A 24,213-nucleotide genomic window follows, 5' to 3' on the forward strand; every position below is an offset into this window, starting at 1 on the left:
TAGGACACCTGGTTCTATAACTGCAGTTTTAATGGGAACTGGAACAAGAAGTAGGTCAGGGTGGGATTCAAAAACTGGGGACATTTTCATGGCAGAAATGGGATTGCTGTGAAGCTCTAGCTGGGATCTGGGTATGTAAATATGTAGTTAGAACAAGGGAGCAGATACCTACTTATAGTCTGTGTCCAGATCACTTTCTAAAGCCAGACTCTACTCAGAGCAATCGGGAGTCTGTTCCTGATAGTGTTGGCCTGGTTCATGCTTTCTGAAAAAACATTTTAATTGGTCTTGCAAAAACAAGCACCTTTCACAATGACACTCTTTTCCTCAAAAGCCCTTAGAAGCTCCTGGCATCTAATCCCCACAAGTAGAGCTTAGTCTACGTCTCCAACCTTGCTTCTTACTTTTGCCTATCCAATGCCCCTATCCTATGCAGCGCCTCATTTTCCCCCAGAACAATCCATGTTCATTCCCACAGCTATGCTTTCTCTCATGCTGGCCCCAATTTGCCTACCTTCTCTTCTGGATCTCTCCCGGGCCATCACAGGTTCCACTACCTCTGTAAAATCTTTGTCATCATTCAAAACGGTATCACTTGTTAGGTCATATGCAAACTCTCCATTGAATCTGATGATTTGACAGGGAGGAAACATTTCTTATTTTCTCAAGTGTACATTCATTGTCCCTTGTGTGCAGTTTATACTCCCTGAGGGCAGCGATCATGTATCAGTTTTGCACTGCATATGAGAAGCATGGTAAATTATGACAGTCATGTAAAAACGGCATGTATAAAATATGAATGAAGAGAATATTTGAAACAGATACCATGAACAGTATTTTCTATTAAGAAATAGTAACTAACATGTACTGAACACTTACGAAATGATAGAAGACTATGCCAACTGCTTTTTAAAGTAATTCATTCAATGAATCATACTCTCAACAAATAACTAGTGAGCACCTCCTGTATGCCAGATATACCTAAATATACAGTTGACTCTAGAACAACATGGGTTTGAATCTGTAGGTCTACTTGTACATGAATTTTTTTTCAATAAACACAGTCAGCCCTTCTTATCCTTGGTTTTCCATCTGCAGATTCAATGAACCGCAGATAGAAAACAGTATTTTTGCATTCCCAAACACAGATTCCCAACTGCGCATCCAAAACACTGTTTTGGTAAAACTGATTTCATTATATTTCATTCTGCCACAGTTTCAAGAACCTATTGATGATGATAAGTGAGGACATACTGTATTTATATTTTAAAAGCTCATAAAAAATAGGCCACAGAGTTTAGGTGGCAAGTGGTAGATTGGAAAGCCTGGTCACAATGTTTTGTAACTCTTCCCATTAGAGATAGAGTCTACTTACCCAACACTTACCTTGCCCTGACCTGGCTTTGTAACTTGCTTTGTCCAGTCAGGTGGGGTGGAATATCATCCTGTGAGTTCTGGAATCTGGTATGTAAGAAGCTACAGCTTCCATTCTTGGACTGGTGCTGTTTTCCTGGTGCAGGCCAAGGCCCTAGAAATATGAGAGAAGTCATCTTAGACTTTCCTACTGCCCTAGCTGTCATTTGATCGCAACAAGTGAGTCCATGTTTTTTTAAGCCATGAAGTTTCAGAGTGACTTATTACATAGAAATAGATAATTGAAACAAAAATTCTGCAACTGAATGGGTCATGCATCCATCTGATGCATAGCTTTGTCCACAGGTTCCTCTATTTTCCAGCACCCCAGGCCTCACTTCTCTTTCTAGGGTAGCAGTTCCACTGAGCCAAAGAAGCCCCAAATACTTTGAATAAAAACTAAATTATAAAATGAAATAAGAACACAGGATATTCTTAGGTAATTGATCTCCCTCTCTCACAATTGTTATAATCTAAGACTTGCTTTAAGTTTCTGAGAATAAACACGCAGCAATTCTTATAGTAAACTCTGGACTCTGCAGCCCACTTCCACATTACCTGCAAACAGACCATTCTGGTAGCTACTCATTTATCTGGACATTCATTTGGTACCCATAATATTTAGAAATTCAACGTGACAGAATACGATAAAGGCATAAATAGGTTTATATTGCCCCAGGGATAATTTATGAGATCCATAGCTCATTCCTGATGTGAGAACCAACTTCATGTCCTCATGGTCCAGAGGAGTCAAATCCCTCAGGGTCTAACTCCCCCTCCATTCTGTGATTCTTATTACAGCTCTGCCTTTATGTTCCCCATGGCTCCTCCTCCCCTGACACATGCTGCCTCTTCCCTCAATTTCCTCTCCTGGACCTCATTTTCTGCTGTTTTAACTTCCACATTTAGTTCTACACATGCTTCATCAGTAAATCTCTCCCACTCATTTATCTCCCTGAATATCTCCGATCCTGTTTCCATCACTCTCAATTTCGAGAAAACTCCCCTTTTAGAAAGTGCATTTAAGTGTCTAATGGAAACTGGATTCAACCTTTCTAGTTCTCTTCAATGGCATCATCCTCTCTGCCCCACTTGCTGATCACAACCCTCTCAAATTTCTGAGTCAGTTTTCTAATCCCTGCCCTACCCACCCCTACCTCACCCCAGCAGCAGAAACCTTACAGATGCAAAAGAGGAGCTGGATGCAGTTCCTTCCTTTAAGCCTGGAGCTGTCTACCTCTTCTCCAAAGGAAGAGCTTAAATAAAATGCAAAAACACTGATACCGCTAGACTGTTAAGCAATCAGCTATTTTTAAAACTTCTTTTAGATTTAATTAATCTACTGATCAGTAATCAATCAAGCGCCAAATATTGTTCGAGCTTCTTAGTGCACCATAACACACTGCTGTGTGCTGTGCAAGATGCAAGTTTCATCCGTGCCTTCCAGGTCCTAGCAAACACAGCCAAGGGGAACAATACCACTGACAACAGGACACCTGTCGACATTAACTTTCTAATATCCTAATGAGGAATGCTTGAAAAAGAAGTCACCATGTGGAATGATGAAATCAACTACTGAGCCCATCTATAATAACAGATCTAATTTGGGCTTGCCCTTAGCACATCTTTTTGGGAATTACAAAAATGTATCTTCTTTGGGCAGATGAATTAGAAAACAAACAAACAAACAAATAAACAAAAACCTCTCTCTTTTTTTTTTTTTTTTTTTTTTTTTTAATCTTTGCATACAATTGCTCACCAGTACCCAGTTTGGTGACTGGATCAGCAAGACATCTGGGCCCCCCTTGTTCCCCAGCCTGAGTACCACCCCACAACGAAACTTACACAATTCCCTCTGTGGTGCATCTGCCCTGGTCCCAGAGAGGATCCAAAGATGGAGCTGCAGAGGCTCTGGAACTTTCTAAAATGGTGTGGAAATTGTAGTGTTTATGGAAGTCTATGCTTATTCTCAAGAGAGAGAGCATAGTTTCCCTTAGATCCCAAAGAAGTCCATGACAAAAATGCTGAAGAATCATCACTCAAGACAATCAACCTTACAGCACCTTCAGCACCAGAGTTGAGGAACCTGATTTCGTATTTTGATTTTTCAGCCTATGCGCTGAATGACTTTCCTCAAGCTGCTTAAATGTTCTCTGGTTTTGTTTTGATGCTGCTGTTGTTCTTGTTTCATGTACGTAGTTCAAATAAATCTTCATAATGGGTTTATACTCACAATGATACTCTTATCACAGCCCTTCAAATGTACCTGAATACAAAGTTTAACTCATTAGATTTCACTGTTTTGTACTTCCTCAGAGCAGTTTCTGACTAACGAGCAAAAATGTGTATCTGGATAGGTCTAAGCAGAAGTGTTTGCTCCTTCCTCCCATACCTGTCTACATAATCTGTTCTCTTTTTGTCTGAAGTCAAAACCTTCTCTTTAAAAATTTCTTGAAGACTTTGGCTCTCTGCCCAAAGGTGTAACTACCCCTCACCACCTACGTCTCTGCAGTACAGCTAAAGGGACTTCTAATTCACGGATTCCATACCATTCCTGTTACTCATCTCTCACTCAGATCCTTATTTCAGACGCTATGCCACTTAATTTCCACAAAACATCATTTTAATCATTCCTTTGATAAAATCTTAATTCCCTCGTCCCTTCTATCATATTCATTGGGTAATCCCTCAATCTGGCTAAACCTATCCTTCTGCCTATTTAGTGCCCGTATCTAAGCAACTGAAATTGTTCTAGAAACCATTGCTGGAAGGAGTATAAATTTCTACCACCAATTTGGGAAACAATTTGGCATTATTTTTAAACTTGTGTCTACTCTATGAGCAAACAATTTCATTCTTAGGTGAGTAACTCAGAGAAATTGCACACATATACCAAGAGTTATGCATGAGAACGGCCATATAGCATTTTTGTAATAGCAAAAACAAAAGCTATACAGTGGGTGGAAATAAATGAATTACATCTCTAAGCAACACTACGGATGTAGCTAATAAATATAACATGGAACAAAATGAAGTCACAGAAGAACACATTCAATATGTTTTAAAGCTTAAAGCTAGGCAAATTAAGCAATTTCTGGTTTAGGGTTACGTATGTATGTAATATATATATATATATATATATATATATATATATATATATATATGTACACACACACACACATATACTCACAAGTGCAGGATAGAGGCAGAATTTAGAAGAGTGGTTATAGCTTCAAGGAAGAGAAAGAGGAAGAAGGAAAGTGTCATGTAATTCTGGCAAGATTCATATCAACTTCTTAACTTCAAATATAAGACCACATATTTCAGGTGGGCCCTCAACACTATTCAGAGCTCTTATTGCATTTCACTAAGTTACTGTCCCACTTTTTAAGGTAAGTATAAAATTTTTTTCTTTTTCTTTTACCGTGAAATTACCAATAACCCTCCTCCTTGCTCTTAGCTCACAAAGATGAGAAATTAAACTAAATGTGAACTAATTCTGAAATTTATTTTTACAAAGTTTTTTAGTTTTTCTTAGGTAAATTATTACTTCTTTAGAAGACTAGTGCAAAAAAAAGTTAACTTAAGATAATGGTTAATTCAGATTTGCCTGTATTTGAGGGCTAGAAATTGGATGTGACAATTATATCATCCTTCCTTCCCCAAGTTTTAATCTATATCAAGAATAGACACAAGACTCATTAGCCAAAACAAGATGAAAAACATGTTTTATTAATCATTTGGAAATAGTGATTAAAAGACAGTTTCTGGCAAATTGTGTTGAAAGTAATGGTTATGGCTTGAGGACTGAAATAGGGCATCATATTCCATTAACAATTAATTGGGGTCCAATGCGACCATAGGAATGCATAGACCTTTTTACCCACCAGTTAGGAATAGGGAAGCCAAAGGTGGGTTCTTCTCTGTGTAGGGAGTGGAACCTCCTCTAAGCCAGCAGGAAGCAGATGACAGTGAACTGCCCTGATGACCAATCCAGAGTCAAGGCACAACATGTGAAGTACTGTCAAGTCCCAGTAAGCACATGACTCTGACCAATCTAATCGGTGGCAACTCTTCCCATGGAAAAGGGTCATTGAGAAAAAGAGAAGAGCAGTACAATGGCTGATCATTAAACAAATGGTGGGGGCGGGGGTGCAGAGTTAGGGGCACTGACCTCCATGCAGTTGTAAATCCACATACAGCTTCTGAATCTACAGTCGGCCCTTTGCATCCGTAGATTCAACCAACCACTTACAAAACAGTATTTTGGATCCAGGGTTTGGAATCTGTGCTTGGGATTGCGAAAATACTGTTTTTGATCCATAGTTGATTGATTCTGTAGATGTAAAGCGCAAGCATAGGAAAGCCTGAAGGACTGTTTATTGAAAAAACTCTGAGTGTAAGTGGACCCAGTTCTAACCTGTGTTGTTCAAGGGTCAACTGTAGTTACTTCTCCAGTCTTCCCAAGAAGGTAGAAAAGTCCCTCATCTCTGGTCCAGGGGAAGGAGCATTGGTACAAGGTAAAGAACCTCTATTATCAGCCACACCTGGCATCAGGCTTTTATTCATTATGTAATATTTTGTTAATTGTTTTGTTTTCCCTAAGGTCTTTGAGCTCCTCTTAAGTATATTGTAGTTTAAGAATCTAGAGACCCTCAGAATGTTATCTGGGTTTCAAACATTTCAGTCATAAATAACTTGCTCAAGTATTGTTTTCTATGTTAATAAAAACCACAAATGTGATCTTTGTGTCCAGAGCAGAAAAGGCAGATCAATGTTAGGTGGGAGATGGAGCTGATTCTAAACTGCTCTTACCAATGTGATTTTATTTAATTTCATGACCTCTTATTTCACTCATCCCTCAGCGTGAACAAGTTTTCTGTCCTTTGTCTCTTTCTTCTTAAATTAGAAACAAATTCTAATCATAGGTATGTTTCATTGGGTCCTGTCCTGATTAACTGAGGCTTTTCTGTAAGATGAAAAGAACTCCACTCTCCCTTCGGTGACAAAGGCACATTCTCCAACATCATTCCTAGTAAGCCTGTGCCTCAGGCTAATCAACCAGAGCAAGCGTGATTTGCATTTGAGAAATAAATAGTGTTCATGCACAAGTCATTCACCCAGCAGGGCTTGGTCTCCTGTGACGTCCCAATTGGAACAGCAAGGGAGGTAAAGATAGAGGAATCCATTCATTCAGTGCACACTTGTTAAGCACCTCTTACACCTAAGGCAATTTGGATAATGTGTAGTCGGGGTGGGGGTGATCCTGAAAAGATGTAAAACCCAGACCCTGCCTTCAGGGAGCCTTACTTTTAGAACAGGATGTAAGCACTGCAAAAATCTGCTAATGTTATGGATACCAGGACCGGAAAGAACCCAAGCGGCACTCAGAGAGTTAGGAGAATCAGCTTTACTACAACGGCGGGCTCAGTGGGATTCTTCCCAAAGACTGAGCCCCTAGCAAGGTTTTGAGCAGGTTTTTATGGGTTGGGGACTTCCTTGAGTTGGGGAAGGGGTAGATGTCGTCTGGTGATTGGCTCGGGGTGCGGCTTGGAAGGGGTTATGCGGAAGTGGGCTGGGGCTTAGACTGGGGACCTCTCTCTCCACTCGGGCCACCATTTTAGGTCAGTTTCACGTGGCAGGGAACCATCTTAAGTCAGTTTCTCCATCACTGAAATGATGAACTATGACAAATGTCATTGTGGAAAAGATTTCAAAGCCGGTAGACAGAACTTTCCAGTTACCACTAGTCATTTTACACCCCAGTATAAACCATCATCTCATCCACTCCCAATGACCCCATCCCAATGACTCCACTCCTTAGAAGAGACTCAATTCCAAGGAAAGTATAACAGAAATTATCTTATGAAATGGGAATGTGCTGGGATACACTAGCTCAAGAGAGAGGGAGGCAACAATAATTCCAGTAATAGAAGAGAATGTAAGTTAAATACGTCCAGAGAACAGGATTTGGTGGAAAAACCAGAGTGAGGAGCACTAACTGCATAGAAAACATGACTTAAAGTAAAACCTTCAATAAGATAAAAATATAATAGCCAAGAGTTTGTGTTTCTTCTGACAGTTACAGTTTGTGAAGCTGAAAGCAAAACTGTATGGCAAATATGTGAACATAATTGGCTTTACAGTATGGATGGGAAATAAGGGGAACTTCAGGTGGGCTGCTCTAATGAGCTGAATTTGTGGTGCTGTGAAGGCAGATACTCTTGATAGGGAAAGTTTAGTAAAAATGCATGCTCCCCAGTTTACAGCCAATTAGAAGTTCGCAATAAAGCTTGATTGTTGACTTCTTTGTGTTCAATTAGAATTGAAATATTGGGATGCATTAGGGTGATAGTACTGTTTGAAAAAAGCATCAGTATAAACTTGGCTCAGACTTCATTTTATTTTGGTTTTAAAAAATAACGAGCTAAGAAAAAAAAAATTCACAAAACTTAAACATTGCAACCCTTCTCTTAAGCATTTCTAGAACTATTTTTGATAACAGAAGATCCCTAAGGTGAAAATATAGGTTCCCACTGGCCCCTCAGAAACAATTAATGACTAACAGACCTAGGAACAAGATCAGGAATTATCCAATTGTGTGTTTCTTGATGCATATATTTGCCGGAGAGATTCTATGTTTTATTTGAAGGCTGGAGAGAAGGAGGAATTATATGGTGAGAGAGGAGGTGAAGAAAACTAACTCAACCAAACTTAAACAAAGGACTTAGCTTATTGGCAGTTAGGGCCTCCTGGGGCAAGTGTCACAGGTCAAGCCTTTTGAAATGTCTGGAAGTCATTTTACGGAGTCCGTAGGGGCTTTTCAATGCTGTCCTTGACTTGGTTCCTATCATTCAAAACACTTTGCGCATCTAAGTAAGTGCCTTACCTTTAATGGGTGTTCAACTCATGTTCATTGAGTGATTGCATGACTGAATATATGAATGAATAATAAAAAGCAAAGTACTGAGGCCTAATCAACCAGGTAATAAGGTTGCATGGAAACTCTGCCTTTGGTTTATGGTCTATTTCATGTGGCCGAATCTTCCTTCCTTTATGAGATTTAGAGCTCTCTAAGAGAAGGAATATGAATTCATCTTCTTCTATGCCCCTTCTCCACAAAGTAGCTTGTCAGTAAATGCCGGTGAGTGGTAAATGGTAAAAAAAAAAAAAAAAGAAAGAAAAAGGAAAATAAGGTATCAAATTGAGCAACAATGATCTACTTATATTCAGCCTTTCCTGCTATTGTGGAATTCTCTGTAAGAAGCCACTAGTCTGAAGGCAGAATTTCAATTTCAGAATGAAAAGGGAGTAAGCTAAATAAATTGTAAACCCTGTGAGGGCAGAATGATGTGTGTCTTGTGCAGGGCAATATTCTCAGTACCTAACAGTATTCTGTTTTTGTTGAATTTTTTTTTTTTTTTTTTTTTTTTTTTTAATGTAAGGTAGGAAGTAAGGAAGAGATCTTAGTCCAATGTGAAACAAAGGGAATACGGTTCCAAATATCAAAAATCTATATCCTTCTCTCTCTTTCTGTCCCTCCACTCTTTCTTTTTGGGAATTTGTGATGATTTCTGGAGTATGGTGGTTACAGGTAGGAATAAATGAGATATTTTCCAGAATCAGTATTAACTCAAAAGCTGAACTCTTCTTGTAGGTCGAGATCTCATTTTGTACTAGTGACCTCAAGCCTGGAAACCCACAGTACTCTAAAAATTCATTAGTGGGCGAATGTGATGTCTTTGTACCTGCTTTGGTCAAGATCAAACTAGCTCCAAATTTTGTGTAAATGAGCTCTAGTCTAATATCTGTACAACCAAATACAGATTTAAATAGCTTTCCCTTGTTTGGCGCTGCCTCTGTTTGAACAATCATTTTCAGAGCCTTGGAAAAGATAAACGCAGTCCAAATGGCACAATTGTCAAAGCTAACCTCGCTCACTAGTCCACAAGTTTTAGGATGGAAAATGGATGTAATTTGAAAAAGCAACTTAAAACTTTATTCTCTACACATTTCACACCACCCTGTCACTAAATCAATGCAGTAGGTTGCCTGTCGGCTTCTGTTTCATCTTCATTTTATATTCTGGGGATAATTGAACTCAAGGAGGATGGGTAATTCCTTTAAGACTTAGGTCCCTTCTGGCTCTAGATTTTATAACTTTGTATCTCTTATAAATCAATAAATCTTCATGTTATAACACTGAAAAAAGTAATGACCTATTGTTCTGATGTCAATCTTATGGCAACCTAGGACATTAAGAACAGAAATAACAACCTGGAATTAAATGGAAAGGTGGTTCATTGGTTTAAATAGAAATTGCTGAAATCAGATATCAAACCTTAACGCCTAGGCTCGGTCATCATGACCCAGTGGCATTTACTTTATGACTAAATCGTATACAGGTATCATTTAACTCTCCAAGCCCAAAGCAGATTGTAATCATCAGACTGAAAGGAAAAGTCAACTCAGTGAAATCACACTCAAAGCAGAAGGTGCTGCTGAAAGCCTCGGAGTAAGAAAAGAGATCAAAATTTTTAGAAATCTTCCCAAGAACTCCAAAAGCACAACTCTGGGGTCATGAATCCTAGAAGCAAATTGCAAACTGTGTGAAGTAGAGCACAATAATTGTTTTGAAAGATATTTAGTATACTCTGAGAAATCAGAGAAATAAAACATATTTTAACAACATAACCATCAAAACCATGAAGTTATTTTTTTTTTAAATTCTGGTAATTGTTTATTTTTAACACATGCTATACATTTTGGGGAAATGTTATTCATGTTTAATAGATATTTCCACAGTGTGGATCAAAATAATTTAATGTATAACTTATTATATGTAATTGTATAATATATGCTGGGGTGTCAAAAAAATGTATACACATTTTTAAGAGATGTTGTCTTAAAACATGTATACATATTTCTGTATGTATATTTCTTTTTATTTTTTTAATTACCATTCTCTCTAACTTTCTGGGCTCAATTTCACTTGAATGCTTTCCATACATCCATTCTTGGCTTCGTTATGAGTCCTCTCTCATAGTGTGGTTTAAATCCTTGGGTAAACACTGAAAAACTTAAGAAAAACCCCTCTAAACCATGCTGTTTCACTAATCAGCTCTTCACCTCCCAAGTTATTAACAGTGGTCATTCCAAGCACAGGATGTTATCAGATATAAAGAAAGGATTGTAGGATGGCATTGTTAGTGCAGAAGACAACACAAGATTGCAAGTGGGGAGAACATAGGTGGGACTGGAACTTGGGGTGCTTAGGTAAGTCAGGAGAAGAAACAGAGAGCCCAGATGTACTCATGCAGAGTAGATTTGGAGGATGTTGGAGTTGGAGAAAGGACAGGGCCATGAGTTGATTCTTCATAGGAAGTAGAATGTAAAAGGCAACTATGGTACTTTCCAGACTGTGAAAACATTGGGCTGGGATTATAATGAGGAGGGTGGGGCCATGCCTAAAATGCACTGCCCACAGTGCAGTTCTGCAAGAATTTATAGTTTCGCTTGGACTCTTTCACTGTACAATCTAAGGAGATGGTGTCCACACATTTTCCTCATTCCCCTCATGTCCAAGGACATACTTTTAAGAATTATTGGCCATGGCTGACAACAGTGTTTAGGTGCAGGAGAAGATCAGTTTGGGGGTTAGGGAACAGCCTTTTCCCAGGGTTACGGTGTCCCACCCCCTTTTTCTCTTGTGGCATAGTGTAAAAGTACCTAACCACAGTGCTAGCCAAACAATGATCTTGATATTCTGAGTTAACTGGCCGAGATGGCTGCAGATTTTTCCCCTAAGGACTTGAAAGCCTATTGTGGTACACACTAAAGTCCTGCTCTTGACTAGAATAGGCCAACTACTATTTGTAATTTGATTGATTCTAGACCAGGTCGTGACCTGCTGCCATTTGGGGGAGAGCAGTTTTAGAAGAATCTGTTGCAAATGGTTTGTTTAATTGCAGAATTGGGCTGCTGAGGTGTAGCGGTCCAACTGCAACATCTTCTTCACCCAGGACCATGCAGCCCTGTCACTGCCAAAGCCGGCATTCCAGTGTCTGCCTGGAAGGCTAAAACAGATGAGGAGTATGTGTGGTGAACTGAGCAGACACTGTACTTCAGGGATGGGCCCCTCAACATGATTCTGGAGGAGGGCGGTGACCTCACCAACCTCATCCACACCAAGTACCCACAGCTCCTGTCAGGCATCGGAGGCATCTCTAAGGAGACCACGACAGGGGTCCACGACCTACAGAAGATGATGACCAGTGGGATCCTGAAGGTGCCAGCCATCAATGTCAATGACTCTGTCACCAAGAGCAAGTTTGACAACCTCTATGGCTGCTGGGAGTCCCTCATAGATGGCATCAAGCAGGACACAGACATGATGATTGCGGGCAAGGTGGCAGTGATAGCAGACTATGGTGACGTGGACAAGGGCCGTGCCCAGGACCTGAGGGGTTTCAGGGTCCGAGTCATCATCACCAAGATTGACCCCATCAACAGTCTGCAGGCCGCCATGGAGGGCTATGAGGTGACCACCATGGACGAGGCCAGTCAGGAGGGCGACATCTTTGTCACCACCATGAGCTGTATCGACATTATCCTCTGCCGGCACTTTGAACAGATGAAGGATATGCTATTGTGTGTAATGTTGGACACTTTGATATAGAGATTGATGTCAGGTGGTTGCATGGGAACGTGGTGGAGAAGGTGAACATCAAGCTTCAGGTGGACCACTACTGACTGAAGAATGGGCACTGCATCATCCTGCTGGCTGATGGCTGGCTGGTCAACCTGGGCTGCGTGGGTCACCCCAGCTTTGTAATGAGCAGCTCCTTCACCAACCAGGTGCTGGCGCATATTGAACTGTGGATCCATCCGGACAAGTATCCTTTTGGGGTCCACTGAGGGCTCAGTGTGTTCTAGCTAGGGGCAAGGAGTGCTGACGTGGCCTGAGATCTCTGATGGGGCTGGATAAACGGGGTGGGGGTGGGGGTGTTTGTTACTACTATCTGTATTCTCCAAAAAGATGTGAACTTCTTTTGGTGGAAACTGGATCTTTTACAATATTGGGTCCCTAACACCTAGGGCATGCTATACCTATTTATTGAGTGGTTAGATACCTAAATCAAACAATCCTTATGTCTGTCTACTTTCTCTATGCATCCAGCCATCTGGCCCTGTCAGTTTACTGAGATTAAAGATGATGATACCTGTTACCATCTACACGTAACCACGTAACTAACCACAATCTTCTCCCAACCTACCTTCCTCTAGTACCAACTCAATAACCACTTCTTCTATTGAGCCTGACTGCTCCAGCCCAAAATGATGTCTCCCTTCTCAGGGTTGGGAATTTATGCAACTAACTCTTAATCACACACTTTCTTCCGTGTTTTGTCTGTGGGTCTGATCTCTGTGAGTACCTCACATGTAAAGTGCAGTCTTCTCATTCTCTTTTATTTCTTCTGTGCACTAAGCACTGAGCTGGGCACAGGGAGCAGCTCCAAACAGTACTAACTGGCATGAAAGAATCCTACTCTACATGAAAACGTAAGTCTTGAGGGCAAACATTTATCCACAAAGCTTTACCTGGATTTGTACTGGAAGGGCTGGTTTCTGGTAATGAATAAAGCTGCTATAGCGATGGATATAGGAAGAGATGGAAAGTAATTGGCAGAGGCAGAACTGTCCTTGTGTTATTTTGTTATAAATAAACTCCCAGAGTGGAAACTTGTTAACCTCAGTCCTTGCCTTCACATCTACTTATATGCAAGACCTCCCTCGACAAATCAATCTTTACACTGCAGTGGCACTCTCTTGACAAGATATGTTTGGCTTAGCCACTGTTGATATTTGTTCTTGAAATCTCGGTTGTATGGTATGGTACACTCTGAGAGCAGAAATGGAGACACTTAGTTTATATGCACAGAGGACGGACAAGATGCAAACAGAAAGAGACGGTCCACAGCAGGGCAGCAGAAGTGGCGGGAGCTGAGCAGCACTTAATATGTTGTGATGTATTGAATCTATGAAACGCCTGTTCAATAGCTAGTCAAAGTAAATTTAGAAGGACACAAGAAAGGGATTTATTTTTTCATCATTGTAAAAATGTTCATTATTTCTTATGCTGTTGGTCATGCTCTACTGCTGTTCTTTTGAGGTCCCAGTGCCCTTAGAATCCCAAATAGCACCATTGTCAGGATTAGGTGAGGTTTGTTCAATATATTCAAGTCTCCAGAAAACTACAGCTTTATTGGTACATTGGGATTGGGCTCGCTTGCTGAATTTTATTCTGAAAAGGATAAGCTCGAGAGCTTGACACTATCTCAAGGTAAACTAGTTGATGTCTTCTCTAGTGCATAACTTTATTGGAGCATTTCCCAAATTTGACTGAGATCATTTACATACATGTCTGTTTTGCTCATCAGACAGTGAGTGTTTGCAAGTGAGACTGTATCTTATTCATTTATTTTTCCTAGTAGAGTGGCATAGTGCCCAGCACATAGGAAACCTTTATGAAATGTTTGCTGAACAAGATATCTTAATATCCCTGAAAAATTGCCAATGTAAGGGAGGAAACAAAAAAGGTAAACGAAAGCTATTTTGTGCCAACTTAAGAGAAGTGCAGATACTATTAAGTAATTAATTAAATTTTAATTTTCCTATAAGTCATCTCCAGAGATGCTTACTATTTTAGCTTGTACTCTAGACTAGGCCACTGGGTAAACACTTCCTGTGGACCTATTTTTATGGCAGATACCATGGGAGAACAATGAATAAAACATGACCTGTGCCAACAAGAATGTTGGGTGTCATCTGGGAAGATAAGGCCCCAGAAAGGATCCAAAGCACGCAGTGTGGTGTAATGGGGATTGAAAACAATATAGATCAAAAGAGGTCAGAAAAGGAGAAAATTACATGAGCTAGTGCAATTAAGGAAGGCATGAGGAGGAGGTAAAATTCCATTGCAATGAAGTTCTAGTTGATAAATGTCATGTGGGTAAGCATTAATTGAATCATGCTGTTATTTTATATAAGATTCAGGATGGGAATGATAGATATTATTTTTTGCAAAAAAAAAAAAATGCTTTTCACTACTGTTGGAGTATCCTCAGTTTCTCCTCAGATTTATCAGTGAACAAACTTAAGAAAGACAGTGTGATGTTTTACTAAGGAAGAGTATGCTGAATCTAGAGATCTTGACGTGACCCCTCAAACCTACTGTTGGGGAAAAGCAGCGAGGACCAAGAGACTCAAGCAACACAGAGAGATCAGGGAGAACACAGCTTTATTACGACGGCGGGCTCAGTGGGATTGTTCCCAAACACTGAGCACCTACTGGGGTGGGGTGCTTTGTTTTATAGGGTTAGGCCTCTGGGTTGGGGGAAAATCTAGCCGGGGTGCCAGGGAGGTCCATCCCTAGCAGCTGTAATCGCTCAACATTGTTTTGACAGGGAGGCCTCTAAATATGGTGCCTACCGGAGATATCTCCGATAATAAGGTATGGGAGGAGGAAGGGGATGGAGCTCCGAGCTGGTGGCCTGCAGGAGACAGCTCCGATAAGGGGGGGATGGAGCTCTTAGCGGGGGCCTGCAGGAAAAATCCGTCCCGACACTACTACTAGCTATGTGACCTTGATAAAGTTAGTTGACCTCTCTGGACCACTTTCCTCTTTTAAAATGTTGACATCAGGGAAAACTTGCCCAGACTTTACCTCAGGCCATGGCAACCTTTAAATTTTGAAAGGAAAATCACCTGTAGAAAAACAGGAAGTCAACTCATCCTTCAGCCATTCTAGGGCCAAGACTCAGATTAAAAGTGAGAGAACTGCATAATTACTGCTCTTCTGTACAGGTACTGATTTTTCAGGCATTCAGGACACTGTCTCCCACCCTTCAATTTTCATTTCCATTTGGAAGTTAGAAATTCTTAGAAAACACAATTGAGCCTTTATACTGCACAATTTAGCATAGGGATAGGGCTGTCCGCAAGGAGAAAATCATGTGTCACAGGCAAGTGGGATCAGGGGGAATGTCTGAAGAACATGGATTAATGGATATGTTTCCAATTCCATTTTTTTCACCAGTCTCTCACTTTTGAGTATCACTAAGCCAGCACAGACAGGAACAAATTCAGATCCTGTAGCAGAAATCTGCAGTATACACAAGTCTGGTGGAAAGTAGAAAAATGGGGTAGGAACGGTTCAAAGTAAGCCAAGAGAAATCTAAAATGGTGTATATTTATAGCTAGTTCTAAAATATGTGGCTAAACCCCAACTCTTCAAAGATAAGCAAACAGAAAAACAAACAAACACAGAAAAAATAAAGGGTACCCAAATGAAAAACCTCTGGAAATTATCTCCTATAGAATCAAGATACTGACTTTCTCAATACAATAGAAGAATGCACAGCTTCTTCTAAAAAACACAGAGGTCCATGAGGAGCAACCTACCAGGCTAATATGCAAATTCTACAAAATAAAAGGAAAGGAAGATTGATAAGATAATTAATGTACATAAAGAAATAAAAATAAAATTCAAAAGCCTGGTGGAGCATATAAAGAGAATTGATTTTTAAATCACAGGAGACTCAATCACTAATTTGAAGGACAAACTTGAGAAAACTGTCACAGATAGCAAAGACCAAAGTCCTGAAATAGATCATAACACACGCAGAGAATCCAAAATGGGTGAGAAATGTACAGATAAAAAGTATTTCTGAAAAAGAGAAAAGAACAACAAAAGCAGAGGAAAACATCAAAGACATACTGGAAGATAAGCCTTTCTTCAGGTCTAGAAACTATGTATAGATTGAAAGGTCCATAATGTGAGGGCAAAATCAATGAAAAGAAAAGCACGTTAGATCCACATCTGGCAATTTTCATTGTAATTACAAAACTAAGAAAAATATCAAATTGGAAATGTAAGCCAGTAACGTTCAAAGGTACAAGAATTATGTTGCCATCCAAACTCACATTTGCAAAGCAGAATGCTGAAGGGACGGTAGTACAAATGTACAATGTAATTTTGAAGAAAACAATTTAGAAACAAGAATTTTATACTTGTCCAAGCTGCCTTTCATTTGTGAAGATCTCAGATAATGTACCCTCCTTATGGAGGAAAAAATGACTCGGAGATATCATACAGCATACAATGGTAATGAATAGAGGAAAGAAGAAGAAAAAAAAGAGGAAATAATGGTGTGATGGTTAATTTTGTGTCTCAACTTGACTGGGTTAAGGGATGCCCAGAAGGCGGGTAGAACATATTTTCTGGGTGTGTCTGTGAGGGTGTTTCCAAAAGAGATTAGCATGTGAATCTCTAGACTGAGTAAAGAAGATCACCCTCATTCACAGGAGTGAGAAACATTCAATCTCTTGAGGATTTGATTAGACCAAAAAGGCAGAGAAATAGATTTTCTCTCTGGGCTGCAACGTTTATCTTTTTCTACTCTTGGATTTTAGTCCTGCTGGTTCTCAGGCCTTGGGGTTTGACTAGAACTACACCACTGGCTTTCCTGGGCTACCAGCTTGAAGAAGGCAGATCATGGAACTTCGCAGCTTCCATAATCACATCAGCAATCCCTCATATTAAATATCTTTTTATATATCTGTCTATGTGTCTATCTATCTATGTATTTACCAAACAATCAATCATCTCTCTCTTTCTTTATAGATAGATAGATAGATAGATAGATACCTATTGGTTCTGTTTCTCTAGAGAACCCTGACTAATATAAATGGTGAAGACATTTAAATAAAATTAAATCAAGGATTGTGAATAGTTGCAAAACAGAACTCAAATATCAATAACTTCTCTAGAAACAAAATAAACAGTGCAAAAAATATACTTTAATAATAATGATTTGTGTGGGTATTAGTCTGCTTGGGTTGCTGTAACAAAATACCATAGACTGGGTGGCTTCAACAATGGATATTTATTTAATCACAGATCTAGAGGCTGGAAGTTTGAGATAAGCATACCACCATGGTCTAGTTCTGGTGAGAGCTTTCTCCCTGCCTTGCAGCTGGCTGCCTTCTCACTGTATGCTCACAGGCTTTTATTTGGTGCAGGCACATGGAGAAAGGGATCTCTTTCTCTTCGTGTTCTTATCAGGCAACCAATCCTATGGGATTGACCCTATCCTATAACCTCATTTAGTCATAATTATCTCCTAAGTGTCTTGCTCTAAATATAGTCTTACGGAGGGTGATGGCCTCAACATTTGCATTTTGGGAGTACACAATTCACCCCATTGCAGTGTAAAAATTACATTATATTAAATATGAATGCTTGAGGACATTAAAAGCATATTATATTCCATAAATTCTAAATGGGAGGGAATTTGTTTAATATTGAAACTTAGAGAAACATCTATTAAATAATAGTTTGAAAAATGCAGAAATAACCATGAATAAAACTTCCCAAAATATGTGTGAATACAAAAAGAAAACATAGTGCCTATAGCAAAAGTTAAAAAAAGAAAGAAAGAAAGAAAGAAAGAAAGAAAGAAAGAAAGAAAGAAAGAAAGAAAGAAAGAAAGAAAAGAAAAGGATAGACAGATAGATAGACCAACCAGGAACATAAAAACAAAAGCAGATGAATGTAGAACAACTATACCATTATAATTCTAACGGGGTTAAGCTCTCATATCAAAATGTATGCATATATTTTTAATAAAACAAATATATAATACATATAAAAGATATTTCAATGTTAAAAAGACAAGAAAATACTTGAAATTAAAAGAATGAGTAAAAATATATTAAGTAAATTAAAATAAAGTGAACAGAAGGGTGAAATTTTGATGGGTGAAATATTAATGAAATCCCCCAACCAAAGGATTATTTCATAATGATAAAAATACTATTCATAATGAAGACAGTCTGGGGCATTTATGTGAAGTATCAGAAGACATTGACACATAGCAACTAAGTCTTAAAACTGCAAGCAATATTTTGTTAAAGTTGGGAGAGTTTAACAAAATATAAATCTTTTATAGATCCAATATATAGGCAAGATAATTAATAAGTGAAAATAAGTATACAAAAGCTCTAAAAATTATAACATCTGTTTTCATAAAGACCGCAAAGATTTCATACACGCACACAAAAAGGAGAATATACTCACTGTCGTGCGGGGAGGCCTGCTTGCTGTGCCATGTGTCGTGCAGGGCGGCCTGCGGGGTCTCTGGTCCCGCTCCCCACATAAGAATGCAGGACATGGTGAGGCCAAAAAGGAACACACACGGAGCCATAGGTAGGGGAGTCATATTCTCTCTGGCGGCACTATACTTTCACTGGAGGCTGGATCCACACTGTCTGCAAACCACCATCCACGCTTGCCAGCCCAGCCTCCATCTTCTTGCTAGCCCCATTCTTCCTACTAGCCTAGCCACAGAAGTTATATTAGTGGCCAATGGCTCACTGGTTACAGCTGACGGCCAACTAGCCACAGCTGATGGCCATGCAATCACAGTTGATGGCCATTTACTACCTGAGCCAGCACCTTTCTATGTGAGGCCGAAAGCCTGGAAACTGCTTTCTGGGGCTCTGTCCCCACACTCACTTTTACAACAAACATTGAATTATTTGCCAAAATTATTTATGACAGAGAAAATTTCAGATTTGTATTGGGCAAAAATAAAATTATGATAATGTAATAGCTGATGATCCCTAGGAATCATTCTGTATTTGCCATGTACCAGGAAATATGTTAAATGTTACATGTTATTAGTCCATTTATTCCTAATAACAATGCTATAAAGTGTATGCAGTTATAGTATCTCCATCTTACATATGAGGATATTTAGACATAGGTTGAGTATTTTACCCAGGTGACATGGCTAGTCAGATGATAAGCTCAGTGGTTCTCAAACTTTAATATGCATCAGTCTACTGGTGGGTTTGCTGAATGCCATACCCAGAGTTTCTGATTTGGTGGTTTGGGTTGGGGTCCTATAATTTGCATTCCCAGTGGTTCCCAGTTGATACTGATTGTGCGTGTTGAGAAGCACTGGCCCAGGTGATGACAAGGACGACACATTTACTACTATACTCCTTTGGAAAAGAAGAAATTGCAGAGGCCAGGTTCTGACAAAAAAAGCAATAAATTTAGAAATTTATAATTAGCAAGGCTAAAAAAAAAACACTGCTTGGAATTTAAATTAAAAATAAAAAGCAATCATTCCAAAGTTAATCAATTTAATGCATTTCCAATTAAAATTCCAATTGGATTTTTTTTCTTTGAACGTGACAAAATGATTCTAAACTCCATGTGGATGAATAATAGGAAATAATAGCCAAGACAAATTACAAAGAGTATTTTGGGGGGAATTGCCTCACCATATAATAAAACATTATAGATTTCCAGTACAAGATTGCGTACCCAGCAGGTTCTCACTTCGTGTTTCTCTAAAATCTCCACTGAAATACTGACATGAAAGCTTTGAGGTATGACAAGGAATAAACCAATAATAGAGATTGGAAGGACAGCACCAAAGATGAGCGAGTACAGGGATTTGGGGAAGATGAAAGTAGATAGAAACATGTTAGTAGATAATATCAGAGGAATGAAACTTACATGACCTGGAAGAAGCCAGGTGCTGTGGTCTACCTGGAACATGGCCTGCCTTTCAGAATCCTGAATGGAGGGGCTTTAGGTGCAGTGGAGGCACAGATGCTAGAGAGCAGGTGTGAATCATGGGGCTGACAACAAGGGGGTAATTAAGCTTCTGTGAATAGAGCAATTGAACCAAGTGACATTTCCATCCCTCTGACAATCTAACTTGTTCTCTTTCCTTGAGTTAAAGGCAGCCCAATATTTATCTCCTGACAACAGTAGAACAATGTTTTAAATGGAAATGGAGTGAATTGTTGAAGATACTTAGAGTGGGGAGGTTGGAACCTTGGAGTAAATCCTTCCTCATTCTGGCATTTGGGGATTCTCAACTTTAGAGTCAGTATCATCCCATTCAGGGGAAGTTAGAAGAAAGTTCTCAGAAAAAAATTGAATAGCCCAACAGACAAAACATCTAATGCTGATAGGTGAGGTCTTTCTAGCATAATCAAAACCCTAAAGCAAAATCTTAGCTCCAGTCAAGTGAGGGCACACAGCAGGAAACTGTGGACTCAGCTCAGGAGACCATTCAAGACATTTCCTAGGCTGACAGCCTCGTAAGCAGGTCTAGAGAAAACTCAAGCCAGGACAGAGCAAGAGGAAAAGAGTCTCCAGAAGCAAAAACCATTGGGGAAAATGGTAAGTAATAGAATAACTGATGTAGTGATGTCTCATTCTATTCAGCTGCTACAATAAAATATATAGACTGGGTGGATTCTAAATACCAGAAATTTATTTCTCACAGCTCTGGAATCTGGAACGTATAAGATAAGTCACTGGAAGATTCAGTATCTGTTGAGAACCTACTTCCTGGTTCATAAAAGGCTGTGTTTTTTTCGTTAGGATGATGGAGAGTCTACAGAAAGGTAGTATAAAATAATTAAATTCACACCCACAAGAGCAGGAGTTTATTTGATAATGTCTAAAAACAGACACACACAAAAAAATAAAAACAAAAACAGTAAAAATATGTTCTTTGAGATTGAGAGCTTACTAGAAATATACACCAAAGGAGCTCTATTGGTTGCTTCTGGATAGCAGAACGAGATCAAGAGGGATGCTGGGCCAGGGAAAAGTATATTTATTATAAATATCACTCTTCTTCTGTGGGAAATTTTCAGCTATTACCGTTTCTTTAATGTTTCCATTTAAACTAAAGATTTACTTGATTAAAAAAAGTCAGGTTTTATTTTCTTTAGGATCATGCTAATTTTTAGCTCAACTTAGAGAAAATTTCCATGCTTAGGATTGTGAGAAGTCCTATATGAGAATGCCTTTCTTTTCAAGTCACTGTTCTTTTTGTCTCTCAGAAGAATTTTTCATTTTTGTGAAGAAACACACACCTAAGAATGAATGAAAACAGAATTAAAGCCATTAAAACAGCTTTCATAAGATAAATGACAGATCAGTGGTCAAATAGATCTGTCATCTTTATTAAAAGTAAACAACTAAGTGGGGTAAGTACATTTCTTGATAGAAACTGTTGGTTTGGACCATAGAATAAAACCTAAACCTCTGTTGAATGAAAAAGCAACACCTACAACAAAGTGGCTTGGAATGGATGACAATAAAATATGGGCAAAGCCAAATCAGACCAATACAAAGAAAAAGATAGCAGGTATCACATTGCTAACATTAGGTAGGTTTGAAATCAAGGCAAAAGCATTAAAAGGTATGGAAAAACTTGTTAAATTATTGAATGATAGAGTCAAATGCACAGAAACTTTAATTGTTTATAATGTCCACATATACAGCATAGAGTAGAAACCTCTGGTAATATACTAGGGGATATAGGAGAAAACATATTCTTATCAGGAGACTGTAATTTACCTCGCTCAGTCTGTAGACTACATACTCTACATACCAGCAATTGCTCTCTAGCCTGGTTATACAGCCTACTTTCTCACCAAATGTGTTGCACACCGTCCATCACTAATTCTAAGGATTACCCAGCATTTCTAATTTCTGCGGGCTCTAATTGATGCACAATGTCTCACAATGTTGTGTCTTACATTTTGCTCTTTTCTAATGAATTTGAGCATCCTGTGCACATGCATTTCAGTCTTTTGGAATACCTCATCTATAAATCTCCTGTTTATATTCTCTGTCCATTTTTCATTTGAGTTGCTGACTTTTTCTAATTGATTTGCAGGAGTTATTTGCGAATCCTATATAGTAGATGATCCTAATCCATTGCCAGTTTCAGATAATGTAAATATCCCTCCCACACACACTCATTACATCACATGCTCTTTATTTTTGCCTAAAGTGCTCATCACTGAATGGAAAAACAATTTTCATTTCATCATATTAATCATATCTTCCTTATGGTTTGCTTATGACTTTTTAACCTTTTTTTAATCAACTCTCTTCAGGTATAGCATTTACATAAAAGACATAGATTTTGTTGTACAGTTCAATGAGTTTTGACAAGGTATACACGTGTGTAACCACCACGTACACATAGACGATATCCATCATCCCAAAAGGTTCCTTCATGCCCCTTTGCAGTCACCCCTCACCATTTCCAACTCCAGGCAACCTACTGATACACAAGTGCATTCTCTCATTGTAGATTTACTTGCCTGTCCTAGGAGTTCATATATAAGGAGTCATAACTGTATTATTCTTTGTGTCAGATTTCTCTGTGCCAGACTTCAGTCACTTACATTAGAAGGTTTAACTGTGTTGTTTTGATAATTAGTTGTTTGTTTCTTTTCTACAAATATACCCCAATTTGTTTATCCATTCACCTGATGGACACTTAGGTTGTACCCAATGTTCTCTAATTATTATTAAAGGGACTTTGACCATCCGTGTACAAGTCTTTGTGTGAAATAAAAAGTTTTCATTTCTCTTTTAATAAATACATTTTATTATATGGAAAATGTATGTTTAACTTTATAAGAAACTACCAAAATATTTTCCAAAGAGGTTGTACCACTTTACACTCCTGCTGACAAAGTAAAAGTGTGTTAGTTTCCCCAGATTCTTACCAAGATGTGGTATGATTAGGCCTTTAAATTTCATTATATACAGTAGGTATGTGTTGGCATCTCATTGTGATTTTATTTTAGTTAATTTTAATTATCCTGAAGACTAATGAAGCTGAGCATCTTTTGATGTGTTTATGACTATCTATGTACCTTTTTTGTGCAATATTTATAGAAATCACTTGGCCCCTCATTTATTGGATTGTCTTCTTGCTATTGACTTGTTAGATACTTTAAATACTCTGCACAAAAGTTTTTTGTTAGATGTATTTTGCAAATATCGTTTCCAAATCTGTGGCTTGTCTTTGAATATTTTAATGCTATCTTTCGAAAAGCAGATTTTTAAAACTTTGATTGTCAAATTTACTTTATTTTATAGTTCTGGGAAATTATTTCCCCACCGTAACCTCATAAAGACTTTTCCTATGTTTTTCTTTAGAAGCTTTATAGTTTTAGCTTTTCGATTTAAACTTATGAAACATTTCAAGTAAATTCTTATAAATGGTGTGAAGTAAAAGTCACAGTTCATTTACTTTCCCAGAGGGATACCCAGTTGTCTCAGGGTCATTTGTTCAATGACCTTACTTCTCAACATTGGGAATATTTGTCCCATATTTCTTTTTTCCAGATTCTTTACTGGTCCATGGATCTATACATTAGTCCAACACTGTTACCGACTATAAGCAGAAAGAATAGGGCTGGAGGGAGACAGCAGAGAGGAAAGGAAGGAGGTTGTGAGAGGAAACAAAAGAAAGGGAGGAGATGAGATCATCCTTCAGAAACGTTGCAGCTACCAGACCGGCCAGAACTAGATTTTGGCCAAGAACAGACCCAGGACACCATCTTGCCCTTCAAGGTGAACTTTAACTAATTGTAATGGATTATAAGACTATTAGTTTTGTGGGCAGAGAAAAAAATTCCACTCCCTGTGTCGCCATGAGAGTTCTGACAAAGGCCAAATAAGGACAAAGGAATCCCACCTGTGAGGGGAAGTAGTCAGTGAAGATTCGCCTGGGAACGCCTGTGACTTCACCCCTAAAACTTGAATATTTCACTCCCTCATTTTAATAAAATCCTAAGCCTCTTTGCTCTTTGTTGCAGTTGCTCTTCTTCTGGGCCTGCTCTCACGCCTTTTGAGAGTGTACTATTTGCTATTTTTTCAATAAATCCATGGCTTGC

The 24,213-nt window shown here is 38.8% G+C and overlaps 1 long non-coding RNA gene and 1 pseudogene across 1 annotated transcript in view; one reads left to right on the forward strand and one right to left on the reverse strand.

Moving 5' to 3' along the window:
• Nucleotides 1-24,213, reverse strand: part of LOC141573067 (uncharacterized) — a 188,218-nt gene that overhangs the window by 99,288 nt on the left and 64,717 nt on the right. Inside the window, exons 4-5 of the long non-coding RNA XR_012498636.1 lie at nucleotides 3,259-3,334; nucleotides 1,387-1,528 (exon numbers count right to left, since the gene is read on the reverse strand). This is a non-coding gene — a long non-coding RNA (uncharacterized LOC141573067). The remainder of the gene's footprint in view (nucleotides 1-1,386; nucleotides 1,529-3,258; nucleotides 3,335-24,213) is intronic.
• On the forward strand, nucleotides 10,860-12,330 carry LOC109452090 (adenosylhomocysteinase; annotated as a pseudogene).

Source organism: Rhinolophus sinicus, linkage group LG09, assembly GCF_036562045.2.
Source record: "Rhinolophus sinicus isolate RSC01 linkage group LG09, ASM3656204v1, whole genome shotgun sequence".
In the NCBI taxonomy this organism is placed as follows: domain Eukaryota; kingdom Metazoa; phylum Chordata; class Mammalia; order Chiroptera; family Rhinolophidae; genus Rhinolophus; species Rhinolophus sinicus.